Raw genomic sequence first — 17844 nt, 5'->3', positions numbered from 1 at the left:
ACAACACCTCATCTTACTGAGCTCCCTTCAACTGGATGCCTTTCATATCAATTTGTCTGACTTTCATTAAAGCCCCCCCCTCACTTCTTCCCCCCAGCTCTGTCTCTCTCCCTTTTCCCTGTCTCCTTTAACACAGACATAATCAATTCTCACCTCTCCCCTTATCATATCTAATTAACACCTTTTGTTGGTCTGGACTCCTCCCCCAGCCAGCACAGCCTCTATTCTGAGATTTCCTGATTTTTGCTCATTCTGCTTATTGTTTACTTATTCCTCGAAGAAGGTGCAGGGCTTTCTATCTTTATCTCCTATGGACAATGAAAGCCTGGCTGTGCTCCTCCAGCATTTCATTGTGTTTTTACTACAACCACAGTGTCTCCAAACTTTCTTGTCTCACTTTAAACAGCCTGTTACAGGAGCTGGCAATGGCTTATTTTAAAATATCCAAATAGAATTTAAACCTTTAAATGATAATTTGCTATAAAAATATTGTGATTTGCTTTTAATAGCATCCACTAGTCAGTGGTAAATGTCAATTTTGTTTTGACAGAGGGGTTGTCTTATTCAAAAGGTATCGTTCATTGTATGTGTATGTGTATATTTTGTTCTCACATTCATTATTAATTGTCCATATTTCTTTCTCATGGTTGCTGTAAATTGTGTGTGTGTGTGTGTGTGTGTTGCATCAGTTACCATTTCCCACACTTGCCTTTTGTAAATAAAATCCTTCACTACCAAAACTGTGTTCAGAGTCCTTGCATTTGAAACAAACAAAACCTGTTTCCTCACTCACATGGAACACAATAGTTCAGAGTCAGATTCCACTTTCAGCAAATTTAAACATACCACCATTTCATCTAATAAATCCTACCTTATCTTGTAATGAAAATCTGTTTAGTTGGAGAGAAGAATTACAAAGAATTATATTCAAAGAATCATCCTATTCCTCTAAATTCTATTTTCTTTTCAAGATATGTTCAATTCCTGGCCTTTATTTCTTAATTTAGAAGTGAACCTTTGTCAGAGCCTTTTTTTCTCATCTTAATAAAGACCTCAAGCTCCCTTCACCTTTTTCCCCAGTTATCTGCACTGTCATATGTCAGAGTTTCCACTTTCACAGTTAATAAAGATGTGGCTTAACAATTTTACATTTTATAGTTATAGATGAATCAGTGACTCATCAACTCTCTGAACATTGTCAAACCACAAAGATACAACGCCAGAGCTCATTCAGATAAATACTGAAAAGGCTGTCCTGTTTGTCACCAAGTGGAGATAAAATGATGTTCAGTAGAAATGCTTGTCAGATAAAATTATAGCAGTATTTCAGAACCATTAAAAAAAATGGGACTTACTTTCCATGAAAAAATGGGCTTGAAAATTATGGAGTAAAACATGAAAGTCTGTGAGGAAGAAAAACACAATGCTGGAGAAACCATCGTTTTTAAAAAAAATATGGACATGAATTTCCATGAGCTAGTAAAAGACTTCAACAGGAATTTTATTTGAAGGCTGCACTGGCAATTGGAGTTAGATGACGCAAGCAGTTGAAAAGCTTAATTCAGTAGGAAGCTGATTGGGCAAAAAAGATCAAGTGATCCAGGGGATTTGTGACACACAATAGTATTAATTCGTCACTCGGCAGATGAGAGCCAATACTTTTTGACTGGAGTTCCACTCAGTACATGCAGCAGTGAGTAGGAAATTTACAACTAACTAGATTTTTTTTTCTCCACAACCTTATGGGATATTTTCATGCTTTCCTTTCTAATTTGACAAAAAGAGAATGATAGGAGTCAATCAAAACTACAGAAAGCAATAGTAATTGTCTCCTGTTGGTCATTTGCAGTTTCAGTCCACTTTTCTGATGGGTCTGGATTTTGAGAAGATCTACCCAAATGTCCAACATATCTAGTAGTTCACTTTAATGATTATTAGATATAGAGAACTTAAAGAGTACCATATATTCCATTGTATAGGACAACACCAGAATTTTCACATACACGTACAATGATCAAGAAAAGTCACTATGATGCCCCACCACCCCTTGACTCAGTGCAGGCAGAGTTCTATGCTATTAGGGACACTAATAAAATGCTTCCAACCCTTTTAATAGTGCACATCTTACCATCAGTTTCTCCAGTATCCTTCCACATTTCTAGGCCTGGAGTGAAGCAGAGTAGTCCCAAGCTGGCAGAGAGAGTGAAAAGAAGAACATATGGCACTTTTATAATGCTGAAGGGTCCAGCCCAGGTCATTTACAGAGTCCAGTGACTTGGTGCCAATAGCCCAAGGCCAAGTACAGGCAGGCTGGTGAGTCCAGTCCCAGGTAATTTACATGGGTACAACAGCAAGGTGGGCACTAATGGGTGGGGCAGAACCAAACTTTGATTGGTAGCTGGTGTGTCCTCCGACTAGGTAGGGGGCAGTGCTATCATGTGACAGCCACAACCCTTTCCAATTCACCAGCCACATCCTAATCTCTCATGGGGACAGAGTTACTTGGGTCTGCCTGCTCTGGGAACCTAATTTATGAAAAGAGAAGCAGTAGAGAGGGAGGGTTGGATGAGGAGGTAGTGACAGAACTTTATTGAAAGTTATCTTTTTTTTTATGACCACCCTGTGTGGGAAGAGGATGGTGGGAAGCAACCTCTGGCATGTGCCACATAATGGCTCTCAGATTATTTAACACTTAAAGAAGGAACCTGTCATCCAAACACATTGATGGCCTGGAGAAAGCAGTGTATGCACTGAACCTTGCTCAGGTCCAGCATACAATGTCATCTGCAGTAACCACACACCATCTGAAATACTGTCAATCATCTAATTACCATATAACCATATACAGCACAGAACAGGCCAGTTTGGCCCTACTTGTCCATGCCGGAACAAATCCCCACCTTCCTAGTCCCACTAACCAGCACCTGGTCCATACACCTCCAATCCTCTCCCTTCCATGTAATTATCCAGTATTTCCTTAAATGTAAATAACGTCCTTGCTTCAACAACCTCTGCCGGAAGCTTATTCCACAACCCAACCACCCTTTGCGTGAAGAAATTTCCCCTCATGTTCCCCTTATAATTTTCCCCCTGCAATCTCAAACCATGGCCTCTGGTTTGAATATCCCCCACACTCAATTGAAAAAGCCTATCCATGTTGACTCTCTCTGTCCTTTTTAAAATCTTGAACAACTCCATCAAATCCCTCCTCAATCTTCTACGCTCCAGAGAAAAAAGCCCCAGGCTGCTCAACCTTTCTCTGTAACTCAAACCATGATATCCTGTCAACATTCTCGTGAACCTTCTCTGCACTCTCTCTATTTTGTTTATATCCTTCCTATAATTTGGTGACCAAAACTGCACACGGTATTCCAAACTTGGCCTCACCAGTGCTTTGTACAATTTCATCATAACATCCCAACTCTTGAATTCAATAGACCAATTTATGAAGGGCAACATTCCAAATGCCTTCTTCACCACTTTATCCACCTGAGTATCAACTTTGAGGGTACTATTTACCATAACTCCTAAATCCCTTTGTTGCTCTGCTCTCCTCAATTGTCTACCATTCAATGTATATGACCTATTTAGATTTACCTTTCCAAAATGCAACATTTCACACTTATCCATATTAAATTCCATCAGCCATTTCTCAGCCCACTCCTCTAGCTTTCCTATATCTCTTTTTAAGCTACGGTAATCTTCCTCACTATCCACAATACAACCAATCTTTGTATCACCTGCAAACTTACTTATCGAATTTACCACCCATTCTTCCAGATCGTATATATATACAACAAACAATAGAGGACACAGGACCGATCCCTGAGGAACTCCACTAGTCACCGGCCTCCAATTGGACAAATAATTTTCAACCTATACTCTCTGACACCTCCCATCCAACCATTGCTGAATCCATTTCACTACCTCCTTATTTATACCTAATGCCTCCACCTTTTTTTCTAACCCCCTGTGGAGAACTTTGTCAAAAGCTTTACTAATGTCTAAATAGACAACATCAACACCCTTCCCTTCATTAATCTTTTTTGTAACCCCCTCGAAAAACTCTATAAGGTTTGTTAAGCATGATCTACCCCTGACAAAACCATGCTGACTACTTCCTATCAATCCCTGTTCTTCCAAATATTTGTAAATGCCATCCCTCAGAACACTTTCCATCAACTTACCCACCACAGGTGTCAGACTCACAGGTCTATAATTTCCTGGCTTACATTTGGACCCTTTCTTAAACAGCGGAACAACATGAGCCACCCTCCAATTCTCTGGCACTACCCCCGTGACCAGTGACATCCTAAATATCTCTGTTAATGGCCCCACTATCTGTACACTAGTCTCCCTGAGTGTCCTTGGGAATACTTTGTCCGGACCAGGAGATTTGTCCACCTTTATCTTTTTAACACTGCCATCACTACCTCCTCAGTTATCTTTATATAATTCATGACCTCCCCACTATTTTTCTTTACTTCAACTGGTACAATATATTTTTTCCCTAGTGAATACTGAGGAAAAGAAATAATTTAAAATTTTCCCCATCCCCTCTGACTTTTCACATAGCCTACCCTATTTACAAGGGGTTCAATTCTATCCCTCACTAATCTTCTACTTTTAATGTACCTATAGAAACCCTTTGGATTTATTCTTACTCTGCCTGCCAAAGCCTCTTCGTGCCTCTTTTTGGCCTTTCTAATCTCTTTCTTAAGATTTTTTCTACACTCCTTGTAGTCCTCTTTCAATTTCTCATCACCCTGCTGTTTATACCTCTTGTACACCTCCCTCTTTCTCCTAACCAAATTTCTAATATTCCTCAAAAACCAAGGCTCCCTATGACTTCCAGCCTTTCCTTTGATCCTCACTGGGACATATCTACTCTGTACTCTCAAAATTTCTTCTTTGAATATTCTCCATTTTTCATTTACATCATTTCCTGAAAAAAATCATGTCCCACTCAATACTCCCCAAAGCCATTCTCATTCCTTCAAAATTTGATTTTCTCCAATCCAGAACCTCAAATTTAGGCCCTTCTTTGCTCTTCCCTAAAACTACCCTAAAGCTAATAGAGTTGTGATCACTAGACCCAATTTGTTCTCCAACATTAACCTAATTCACAGAAATCACTGTCAGCGTCTTCCACCTCAATAGAATTTTTAATCTTTCATTTTTCAAGATTTGGACATGAGTGGTACAGGCACATTTATTGACCATTACATTGAATACTTAAACTAGGAATGAGCTGCTTCCTTGAACAACTGTGGTCTTTCTGATGAAAGTACTCCCACCATGCTGTCAAGTAGAGTGCACCTGGATTTGGACCCACCAATGTGAAGTAACAGTTGTATATTTCTAGGTGAGAATGAGGAGATGACCATACAGTCGTTTTTCCATACTTATGCTACCTTTGCCCTTCTTGGTAGCTGAGTTCGAGTAATATCTGCAGTGATATCCTGGCACTGAGACTTGTGTCGTCCAACAATCGTGAACTATGTATGTGATGTGAGCCCAGCCACTGGATTGTTTTTCCTTTGCTTTCCCATTGTCCAGTTTTAGCAGGGTGTTTAATGCTACCTTGATGAGGGTAGTTAGCATTATATAATTTTTATTACCCACTTTTGATTCAAATTTAGATCAAGTTGGGATGAAGATTGGAGTTCCAACAAAAAATCTCAACTTTTCTTAAGCATGTTTTAATTTTCAATAACTCTGAATCATCTGTTTCCTGAAGTACTTCAGACTTGCGATACAAAATGTTTCATTTTCTTGCATTTCATTGCTGTTTTTTTAAACTGTGATACTGAAGGAAAGTTCTAAGTTGTATCCCTCTGCTGACAGATCAAGATAAATGCTATTTATTCAAAATAATGTGTCATTGCATTCCTTTATTTTTGTTCCATTAACAAAATTTTTAAGTATTTCATATGCTTATAACATTGTCATTTGTGACAATGTCAGGCCCTCTCTAAATCAGGGCATGTCTCAACATCAAAATATTGCCACTTCAAAAGAATTTGTGAAAAGAACTGATCATGAATAATCATATGCCTTTGTGTGAATCCTAGACTACATGAAAATGTCACTAATTTTAGCATTTCAAACCTAAGTTGAATAAGTTCTTTCTTTGGCTTGGCTTCGCGGACGAAGATTTATGGAGAGGGTAAAAGTCCACGTCAGCTGCAGGCTCGATTGTGGCTGACAAGTCCGATGCGGGACAGGCAGACACGATTGCAGCGGTTGCAGGGGAAAATTGGTTGGTTGGGGTTGGGTGTTGGGTTTTTCCTCCTTTGTCTTTTGTCAGTGAGGTGGGCTCTGCGGTCTTCTTCAAAGGAGGTTGCTGCCCGCCGAACTGTGAGGCGCCAAGATGCACGGTTTGAGGCGATATCAGCCCACTGGCGGTGGTCAATGTGGCAGGCACCAAGAGATTTATTTAGGCAGTCCTTGTACCTCTTCTTTGGTGCACCTCTGTCTCGGTGGCCAGTGGAGAGCTCGCCATATAACATGATCTTGGGAAGGCGATGGTCCTCCATTCTGGAGACGTGACCCACCCAGCGCAGCTGGATCTTCAGCAACGTGGACTCGATGCTGTCAGCCTCTGCCATCTCGAGTACTTCGATGTTAGGGATGAAGTCGCTCCAATGAATTTTGAGGATGGAGCGGAGACAACGCTGGTGGAAGCATTCTAGGAGCCGTAGGTGATGCCGGTAGAGGACCCATGATTCGGAGCCGAACAGGAGTGTGGGTATGACAACGGCTCTGTATACGCTTATCTTTGTGAGGATTTTCAGTTGGTTGTTTTTCCAGACTCTTTTGTGTAGTCTTCCAAAGGCGCTATTTGCCTTGGCGAGTCTGTTGTCTATCTCGTTGTCGATCCTTGCATCTGATGAAATGGTGCAGCCGAGATAGGTAAACTGGTTCACCGTTTTGAGTTTTGTGTGCCCGATGGAGATGTGGGGGGGGGCTGGTAGTCATGGTGGGGAGCTGGCTGATGGAGGACCTCCGTTTTCTTCAGGCTGACTTCCAGGCCAAACATTTTGGCAGTTTCCGCAAAACAGGACATCAAGCGCTGAAGATCTGGCTCTGAATGGGCAACTAAAGCGGCATCGTCTCCAAAGAGTAGTTCATGGACAAGTTTCTCTTGTGTCTTGGTGTGAGCTTGCAGGCGCCTCAGATAAGTAAACACTCTAGCAAAACACAAATACAATGGGAGAAGGGAGTCCAACCCTGCAAACCATGGCTTGAATCACAGCATTAGCAAACTTTCTTGTTTCACTTCATGGCTTCAATCCAACTGCATGGTAACTTGAAGTTGAAAAGTCATCCACACATCAGTGATTGACAGGGACAATGGAGTAGCTGTTTAATCTTTGAGATTTAAAGATGATAAAAAAACAGAAGATAAAAATGGCAGATGAAGTAGAATTAGAGGAAAAAAAGTGAGAAAGTTTGCAGTAAAGAAAATGACAAAAATCTGTGAGAACCTTGCATGTGATTTTGTCATTTAATCTCTCTTGCCTTTCATCCATCACATATGTATTTACTTTTGAACTTTTTTCCTCTTTTAATTTTTTTATTCCACTGTTGATGAAAAGCATTTACACACACAAGATAATTCTGTTTCTTCCAACATTTTCTACTTTTCTTCAGATTTGATCTTCAATAGAGTTTTCTTAAATGTTGGAACTTGTGGTGCATGCTGTGTTTTGAACTGCACTAATGTCACTTTATGTAAAATAAGACAAATAGCAGATGCTGGACCTAAAATATAAGTGGCATTGACTTCAATAGTAAATGAAAATGATTTTCAGTTCTGATAGAGTCTGGTTCTTGAAATGTTAACAATTTATCTTTTCACAGATGCTGCCTGAGCTGCCGATTGTTTCCAGCATTTTCAGTTGGTAACTGACAACAGTTACACTTTCAACACATGACAGTGAACAAAATAACCTGCTGATATTTTGGCCTCACACAGAACACAAAAATGCAACTATCTGAGATTCCTGTGGGGGCCAAGCTTGGAAAGCAATCAATTCAGTGGAAATCCTGATCGAAAGATTGAGTTAATTAGTCTTAGATGTTCTCTCTTGACCTCCAAGCTTAAAGAATACTTAACGTGTGACATTTTGATTTACTCTCAGAATGCAGGTGTGCTCCTATGTTCCATGGTCTGACTTAGGATTTTTCAAGTTACGATGGTTCAAATCTGTACTTTTAATTTCAAATTCCAATCTGTTTCCGCACTTAGATATGCAGATATGAAAGTGAAAATGATGACCCTGTCGTTTTAGCATCCCAACCATCCAGCAATTAATTTTAGTTCAATGCTTCATACATTCTTCATGCCCAGTGTGCTTTCAGTTGAGAATGTTAATGGGTTTTTACAGTATGGAATAAACGTATTTAAAATGTAATTATTAAAAAATGGTAAGTTTATAGCAGCTGCCACTGCTGGAGAGGTTATGCTCAAAGAAGAGAGTGAATTCAACACTGATTTAATGTGCTGCCAGCTCTGCTTATAAAGAGCTCAGAAGCCTATCTCTGACATCATCATGCCACCCGACTGGTGGTTTTACGATCTGCTTCCTGGGATTGGTTGTTTAGCGCTATGCAGGGAACGGTCAATCCGCAAGCCCTTCTCATTCCTGGGTGTGGCTGTTTCCCTAGCTCCACCCGATTGGCTGCCGCTGACCAGCCCATCAGAGTGGGGTCCTGCAGTCACATTCTGCTGAGTCAAGTGACAACTTCGAAGTGCCTGTCTCGGCCGTCGTTGTAGGCCACGTGCTCCTGGTGTCAGGCTGCTGTTTTGAGCATGGCGTGGTCAGCAGCCCGCTACATGACCCCACCCCTCAGAATTAGCACTAGCCGAGGCCTTGTGCTTGGGAGGCCTGCCCCTTCGGTTTGGGGATGGGTCATGTATTGGATGGTCAGAGTCAAGGAATGATGGCTTGAGCAATATCCAAAAGACATGTTGATGTATTTTGTCATATAACTTGGTATGGGCCTTCGTAAGGTGTCTGTAGTAGCGGCCTGTGTGCCCCACAACTGACAAATACATATTTGCAATGTCGTCCATGAGCCATGCTGCCTTGGCTATGTCGGAGTGAGTGTGCCCAGGCAGTCCTGCAGGCGGGACAAGGCAGATGCAGGGGAATCATTCCCAGTGAAATTAGTGACCAGGCATTTCCCCCAGAATCACTAATAGTGCACTGTACACCATTTCAGCTGCAGAAACTTCTAGGTTCTCTTTAGGAGTGGTCTGGATCCCCATGAATACCCACGGGAGCTCATCCACCCAGTTAGGGCCATTGAGTCAGGCCATGAGAGCTGCTTTAAGGTGTCAACGGAATTGCTCCACCAAACCATTGGTCTGAAGGTGGTAAGCTGCAGTATGGTGGAGCTGAGTACCTCGGGTGTTAGCGAGGTTAGACCAGAGGCCGGAAGTAAATTGGGAGCCCCAGTTCGAGGTTATATGCTCTGGAACGCCAATCCCAGCCACTCAGTTGTGCAGGTAGATCCTAGGATAAGTAGCAGACCACCAGATCCATATGGACTTAGCTGAAGTTGCATCATAGCAGTTGAAATGACTGTAGAGGGGCTTTAGTGTGGGTATGGGCTTTTGAGGCCTGACATCATGTACAATTTCTGGCCCACTGGCTGACCTCTTAGCAGAGGCCATGCTAGATGAATTGACTAGCAACTATTTTGATGGTTGTTTTGATAGCAGGGTGTGCCAGGTTGTGTATGGCCTTGAAAATGCACCTTCTCCAGGTAGTGGGAATGACGGAACGAGGCTTACCCGTAGATGTGTCACAGAGGACGGTCTGCCATCTAGGACCAAGCTGTACGTCCACCAACTGGAGGCTGGTAATCACAGTGTGGTACGTGTCAATGTACTTGTTCACTGCCTTTGCTTCAGCCAGAGTCTTATAATCAATGCTCGATGTTGAGGTGTGTACTGCCTGTATCGTGGGACGTGACAGGGCATCGGCCAACACTTTGGATTTTTCTGCAATATGCTGAATATCAATAGAAGATTCTGACAAATTTCTGAAATGTGCCTTTGTTGCCTGGCTGACCACAGGTCAGAAACCTTAGTGAAGGCAAAGGTGAGGAAGGGGCTTGAGAAAATTTGGTATTTCCTGCACTCAAGGAAGCATCTAAAATGTCTGATTGCCAGGTACAATGCCAGGAGTTCTCTATCAAAAGCACTATATTTCAGTTCAGGCGCCCGCAAATGTCTACTGAAAAATGCAAGAGGTTGCCAGTGTCCACTCACCCACTGTTCCAAAACTCCCCCTACTGCTGTGTTAAAAGCATCCACCATGAAAGCAGTGGGAACATGAATTTTAGGGTGTCAGGGGAGGGCAGCGTTAGTCAGGGCGTCTTCTGTTGCCTGGAATGTATCATGCCTCTTGGTTACACAAAACTACCTTCGTACCTGTCATGAGGAAGAATAAAGGTTTCATGGTGTGAGCTGCCGCTGCGGTAAAAATTGAACATGCAGGTGAATTCTTGTAGTCCCCTTATTGTTGACCTTTACCTTATCGGGTACTGGTTTGGCCCTGTGGCAGTTGATCCTGTGACCTAAAAAGTCAATTGAGTCTTTCCTGAACTGGCATTTTGCTGGATTAATTGTCAGGCCAAACTCACCCAACCTGTGGCACAACTGTTTGATATGAGTGGTGTGTTCGGCATGGTCATGGTTTGCAATCAGAATGTTAAATCCCTGCCCACAGCATCCATAAGCCTTTGAAATGTCTGTGTGGCGTTTTTTAGGCTGAAGGGCATTCTGAGGAATTCAAACAGCCCAAATGGTGTAATAATGGCAGTCTTTGTGATATCCTCTGATAATAGCCATGGATTAAGTCCACAGTGGAAAATATCTGTGTCCCCTGTAGGTTTGCGGAAAAGTTCTGAATAAGGGGGATGGGTATATATATATATATATGGTGTGGTGGCTTCATTTAGCCGGCAATAGTCCCCAATCCCTGATGCCTTAGGGACCATGTGGGGCGGAGGGTGGGGGGAGGCCCAGGGGCTCTGGGAGTGGCAGACAATGCAGAGTTCTCCCATTTAAAAAAACCTCCTCCTTGGCAAGGTTGAGTTTATCTGGCAGGAGGCGGCGTGCTCTGGCGTGAAGTGGGGGACCTTTAGTGAGGATGTGATACTTTTCCCCATGTTCAGGCTCAGTGGAGTTAAAATGCAGCATCGCAATGGAAGGGAACTTGGCTAGAATCTTGGAGAACTCATTGCTTGGACTTGCAACTGAATGTAGGTGGGGAGCAGTCAGTTTGGTGCCTTCCAGTGCAAGAGTCAAAGGCCCGCGGCCCTTGACGTCGACTAGTAAGGATTTGGCCCTCAGGAAGTCACCTCGAGGAGAGGCTGGTGGATGTCTGCTAAGACAAATCACCAAGTGAAGCGTTGGTTGCCCAAATGGAAAGGGATAGTATGGGTGCCATAAGTCTATATTGAAGAGTTATTGTTGGCCTGTAACTCTGGTGGCATGCATTGGAGTTGGGGGGGGGGAGGGGGGTCACTGACTTTGGCCCCGGTGTTGACCAGGAAGCTTCAGCCTGATGCTGTATCCTGGATGTGGAGAAGACTGTAGTGTAGGCCATCCGCCGCAGCCACTAATGACAGCCGACGTTGGTGTTTCCCAGGAACCTGCAGGGAGATTGGAACTGGCGGGCCCTCCGCACCCCATCACTGATGATAGAAACAATACGGCTCAGTAGAGTTTGCAGGCTTGGAGGAAGACTTGCTGCTTGGTCTGTCGAGCAGCTTTCTGGCAGGCCAATGTTGATGATAAGAGGCCACGTGGTCTAAAAAAAACGCAGGTATCCATTTTTTCCACCCAGACCAGGACAGCTCTGGCAGATTCCTTTCAGCAAAGTTCTCCTTGGCTATGAGTAGCTTGATGTCCTCGGGTAACCACTCCAAAAAAATTTGCTTGAATAGAGCACAAGGGGTATGACCATCATTCAAGGTGAGCATATCGTTCAAGAGGACAGATAGGGCCCAGTCCCCCAAACCATCCATGTGTAGCAGATGGGTTGCACGCTCGCGCTGTGAAAGCCCAAAAGCTTGGGTTAGTAGCTTGATGGCCTGATACTTCCCTTGTTCCAGAGGTTTCTGGAGAAAGTCAGTTATGTGTGCTGCCATGTCCTGCTCAAGTGTGCCAACCGTATTGGGTATCGTTGGCGGTGATGTTTTGTGTTGCAAACTGCACCTCAGCATGCTGGAACCACACCCATGGCTGTGATATCCAGAAGCTGTGCAGCTTCAATGAGGCCACATTGATTGCAGGCTGGTTGCTCATTCTTTAGGTCCACGATGCCATCTGGACCAGTCGGGATCACCACTGTAGTGGCTACTACCACTGGAGAGGTCATGCTCAAAGAAGAGCAACACACTACAGGAGTGAATTCAATTCTGCTTTATTGTGTTGGCAGCTCTGCTCATAAAGGGCTCACCAGCCCATCTCTGACATCATCATGGCCCCCCCCACCCCCAACTGGTGGCATTACAATCTGCTTCCCAGGATTGGTTGTTTAGCATCATCCGGAGAGCGGCTAATCAGCAAGCCCCTCTCATCCTCAGGTGTGGCTGCTTCCCTAGCTCAACCAGATGGGCTACATAGCAGCCAGTCTCTGCCAGTGATGTAGGCCGTGGGTCCCGGTGTCAGGTCACCACTTTGAGCATGACGTGGTTGACAGCCCACTACAAGTGCATTTTTTTGACTTGTGATGGGTTTGCCAGAACATAACCCTATTGTAATTTGAGGAGCACCTGCATTAAGAATTGTCAATGTTACCAGGATACTTGCATTACGAATTCTAAACCCCAACTTCCAGCAGCATTTAAAAATCAATTTAAAAAAATAGTGATATTCCCAAAATATTTTATGTAGTTCAGTTTTATTTTTAATTTGTTTCTTAAAAAAAGACCTGCAATAGGAATGATGAGAGATTACATCAAGCATTCTCACTACATTTGCAGAGTTGGAAAAGTTAAGGGAATAGTGAGAACCAACAGCAGTAGTTAGTCTATATTTCATGTCAGGCCTTCGCCTGGAGGCCGGCTACACAAGTGGATCTAAAACTTAAACTTTCTTTTCAGACAGCAGCCCTAAAAGGCTGCTCCAGCATCACATTCATATCAAGAGGTGCCTTGTAGTGCCCTCCGAAGCCGAGGGAGGCAGGGCGACTGGTGCCGTAGCGCCACCCATCATAAATGCACAGCAGAGCAATGGCCAACAATACCCATTCATAATCCCCCACGCAACTGGAACTGCTCTGTGTTTCCCAGAACAGTTCCAGCTCTGTGGCAGATTTTTGGCCCCCCCGACAGCCCCTGCTGCCCCCCATCCCTGGCTTGAGGGGACATGGAGGGAGAGGGGTGAGTGAGGAGAGGGGTGAGATGGGTTGCAGGCTGACGCCATAATCAGCCCATCCCTAACCAGCCGCTTGCAGTGGCTGTACATTCAGGTTAGGCGGTAGAGCGCAGCGCTCCGCTGATTATCCTTCCCCGAGAAGGGTCAGAATTGGCGACTAGAAGCTGGCCACAGCACATTCAGAAAGGTACATCTTTAGTCACACGGGTGAAGAACCTCGCCTGCTTGAAAATACCTTATGGCCTGAGCAGTTCATTAAAAGCAATCATCAAAGTCTTTAATGCACTAAAACTTCTCAAGACATGTCAATTGAATGAATCAAACAACACTTGCCATAGCGATATACAAGGGCATTTTAGGTGACTAGAAATAGTCAAAGCTAGATTTCAAGGAGGGGATTAATTTTTTTAAAATTCCAATTTAAAAAAGGCATACAGCATGATAACAGGCCATTTCAGCCCATACCACCCAATTACACTCAATTGACCTACAACCCCCAGTACATTTCAAATGGTGGGAGGAAACCCAAGCAGACACCGGGAGAATGTAGCATTCACTGTTAGTGCAGTGGTTAAAGAGGGACAGAGAGCTGGAGATGAACAGGTTTACAGAGAAAAGAGAGATCCAGAAAGCCCAACGACCAATGAAGCTAATGAATATCAGAGATGTGCAAAAGAATGAAAAGAGCTCATGGATTTCAACAGGCAGTGCAAGATAGGGAGGACCATGGTCATGGAGAGATGATAAAGAAGATGAGAACTTTAAAATCAAGACCAATTCAGAGCATCGATTCTGTAGGTGAGAGAGCACAAGATCAAAGGGTAAGTGAAAATACAAAAGGGAAAACCGACAATCTGATATCAACTAATCAGAAAACTGATAGATCAGCATCAGGTTCGTGAGATGATGTTTTCCAGGATTTCTTGCACTTATGGGGGTCTGGTTCCCACACTGCTCATCACCTATTTGGGCCCCAGTTCCCACACTCCCTGTCCATTTGCTAGGGCCTCAAGTTCATGTGTTCTCTTTAACATCACCCATTTCTGTTGCCAGTGCTCCCTTGAAACTTAATTGCTTCACTGAAAAAAGTTATACTGTGCAACATGTACATTTTTAAAAATTAGACTACAGTACTACAACAGGCCAATTCTGCCCTACAGGTCTGTGCCAACCAAATTACACCCCATTAACCTACATCCCGGTACATTTTTGAAGGGTGGGAGAAACTGGAGCCCCCGGAAAAAAAAACCCGATGTAGTCACGGGGAGAACTTGCACACAGTGTGAGATTTGAACCCAGGTCCATTCCTGATCGCTGACATTGTAAAGGTGTTGCACTAACTGCTGCACCAGCTGTGCCACCCTTAAAAAACATTAAAAAGTGAATTGGGCATTTGTCTAAGCATTATTAAAATATCTTCGTCCGCGAAGCCAAGCCAAAGAAGATTAAAATATCAGGCAAGCTCGTCCATCACTAAAGTCCCAAGAATGGCAAGTTAAATTAAAACTTCCAGACTAATAGTAATGCTAAAGTAATTATGCCATAAGCACTGTATGATACAATGGTTCAATGGAAAATGAATGGAAATAATCCAGCTGTGACACTGGAAGAAAGCTTTTGTGTCCCCCTATTGGCAGATCGATATAAATGCTATTCATTCCAAATACTGTCATTACATTCCTTTATTTTTGTTCCATTCCAAAAGCAAAAGTTTTTCCATACAATTAACAATTGCTTTATAATATTGGAAAATGCATATAAATAATTTCTGAGTCTTCATCCATCTTTGACGTGAAATGTTAACTTTTTAAAAAAAAAACATCTACTGTATGCTGCCAACATAAAAGAGGGCTTCCAACATTTTGTTTTATTTTCCGATTTTCAGCATCTTCAGTTTTATTGATTTTCAGATTGATGGTTTTACTGATTTTTTTTGGCTTGGGTAGGGGAACAACCCAGAGCTGCTCAGTAGGCAACATCAAATGTGATAATGTTTCTTGTTCATTAGCGTATTGGTTCTCGCCACTGAGGTTTGAACATAAATATTTGCTAGATGTTTGAGCTACAGCAAAAAGTGGTGGCAGTCTTTTCAATAATACAAGATAAAGGAAATGTGAACAAAACTACAATTTCCTGATCCCTGTGTTACACTAAAGTGATATTTTAATTTAAAATGTTCATAATTTTTCTATTAATTTGAGAAAATATCAGTTGCCATTGTTCATTAAATATCAGGGACATTTATTGAAAATTGATTATTTAGGATTGCAAAAAAAAAATATCAATAGTATCTAGGATCTCTTCAGACTTTGAATCAAGAATACAACCATTCTCAAGAATACATTTTTGATAGCCGCTGGCAGCCAGCTGTATCCTCTTCTTGGTTTTCTTTTCCAACAGGTCCCCATGATGGATATCTACTCCACTACATTTTCGGATGACATGTATCTGCAAAAGTTACCATGGATTCAAAGCAATTTACTCAGCCACAAAACCTGCCATCCATTTGAGAAGTACGATTATAGTCACTCCATCCTAATTGGTTTCAGTGTTGATTATATTAACTGTAGTATTTTAAAAACTAGTTGTAACATCAACTCTAAGCATTGCTGGAGATGGCTACCAGAACATGTGAAGTTCCTTTCAATAGGAATGTTCTGTTCCAATCATTGATACAACAGTCTGATTAAAGGTTTGTTAAAAGTTTAATTTGCAAATGTGGAATGAGGTTTATCCTTGTATCACATTATTCCAATGTATTAACCGCATTTAGTAACTGGTATACCTGTACACCAAATGTCAGATGAGATTTGAAGAGGAAGCTGAATGGAATATATGAAAACACAGCCCTTCGTGAGGTCATCTCATACCAGAATAGCCAACTTTAAAGCAAATGAGGAACATAATTGCATGAATTTCTGTAATTAAAATTACTACCTGGATCTTAAGGAGATCGAAGGATGATTCTACTGCCCTTTTAAAGTCATTCATTTAATCTGTATGGTAACATTAAACATTTTTGTTCCCAGATGTTGACAGCTCTGGTGATGTTGCATTTATTATCCATATTAGGAATTCTACAAAAGGTACTTCATGAAAATTTTGTGTAACACCTCCTTTACTTCATTTGACTGAGAGTACAACATCAATCTCTCTCTGCTTTGTGAGGATGTCAAGGAGACGTACAGCAGGAATTAGGCAGCCTCCGTCCACTTCACGATTTGCACCAAATAACTTTTTTTCCCCCTATTCACTCACAAGAATAAAACATTTTATTCATTGTGGACCTGCAAAGTTGTCAACTGTACTTCGGGCAACCAAGACAAAAACACAAAAATGTTTCGTTTTCGGTTTAGGGAATTTTGGATGAAAAGAATTCGTTCCTGTATTTCAATCATTTCCTAAAATGCAGGACACAAGTATAAATAACATTTTTAAGACTGTTACATTAGAATTCTTTTTTATTATTATATAATTAGTAAAATCAAAGATCTAAATATCTGCACAATTCAAGGTGAGGTCTGACACAAATGGATATAATTTTCTAACATTGAGGACATAATGGGCGACATATTGTGCCTAACATGCAGATTGGATCTGGTCTCACGCAACCCCTCTAACTACACTGACAGAAACCACCACCCCCCTCAATGATCTACATCATGGCTTTCCACTCTGCTCAAATTATAGTATCAAAGGACAGATTCAAGGAAATTTCAAGGATATTATACAAGTTTATTATGCTAACAGTACGAATATAACATACACTGATAAATCACAAGCATGTGATATAAAATTGTTTCAAGTAAATCCACATTTCAAAGTGACACCAAGCACACTTTTACCTTTGTTAGAGCATAAACTTTACCATTGCTGCAGATAAATAACACCAAACTCTCAAAAGAATATTAGTCAATTCCTTTCATTCCTATTGATCCATGCTGAAATTGAGTTAGGCACGTTATTGGGTATCAGCCATATCCTTACTGAAGTATCTGTATGACAAAAAACAAAACATTGGAGAAAATATCCCTTTGTGAAACAAGTATTTGAAATTACCAATAAAGTAACAACACATGTATTTGCAAGAAAATAATGTTGGTTGTTTCAGTGGCAATATAATGCAATGTGACATGTTTCACAGACTAGGATAGTTGAACTCCTCTAGGCTCTGCTGGATAATGGCAGCAATTTACTGTTCAGGATATTTCGTATTATTGTGTACCCCTTGGTTCTACAAGTGCAAAAATTGGCCAAATCATTATGGATACCCAATATCTCAATGCTATTTACATATGTACAGATGTGCATGTGCATGTGAGAGCACTGGATCAGATTTAGCCAAGCTGCCACATGAAAAGTTCAACATTTCCAAACTGGAGAACACCTCACTAATTCTGAGCTACACCATTCACAGGACACATACATGGCAACACATGATG

General features: G+C 42.0%; 1 protein-coding gene and 1 long non-coding RNA gene across 5 annotated transcripts in view; one reads left to right on the top strand and one right to left on the bottom strand.

The window, feature by feature from the left end:
* Positions 1 to 16404, top strand: part of LOC138739187 (uncharacterized) — a 40167-nt gene extending 23763 nt beyond the window's left edge. Inside the window, exon 3 of the long non-coding RNA XR_011342074.1 lies at positions 15803 to 16404. This is a non-coding gene — a long non-coding RNA (uncharacterized lncRNA). The remainder of the gene's footprint in view (positions 1 to 15802) is intronic.
* Positions 16405 to 17116: 712 nt separating this feature from the next.
* LOC138739185 (phospholipid scramblase 2-like) overlaps positions 17117 to 17844 on the bottom strand; it is a 63963-nt gene continuing 63235 nt past the window's right edge. For all 4 annotated transcript variants that reach the window (XM_069890747.1, XM_069890746.1, XM_069890744.1 and 1 more), the window contains one exon: positions 17117 to 17397. The gene's annotated coding sequence lies outside the window, so the exon portion shown is untranslated. The remainder of the gene's footprint in view (positions 17398 to 17844) is intronic.

This window comes from Narcine bancroftii, chromosome 7, assembly GCF_036971445.1.
Source record: "Narcine bancroftii isolate sNarBan1 chromosome 7, sNarBan1.hap1, whole genome shotgun sequence".
Taxonomy (NCBI): domain Eukaryota; kingdom Metazoa; phylum Chordata; class Chondrichthyes; order Torpediniformes; family Narcinidae; genus Narcine; species Narcine bancroftii.
Note: the sequence above shows the minus strand (reverse complement) of the source record. Positions and strands in the feature narration are given on the sequence as shown.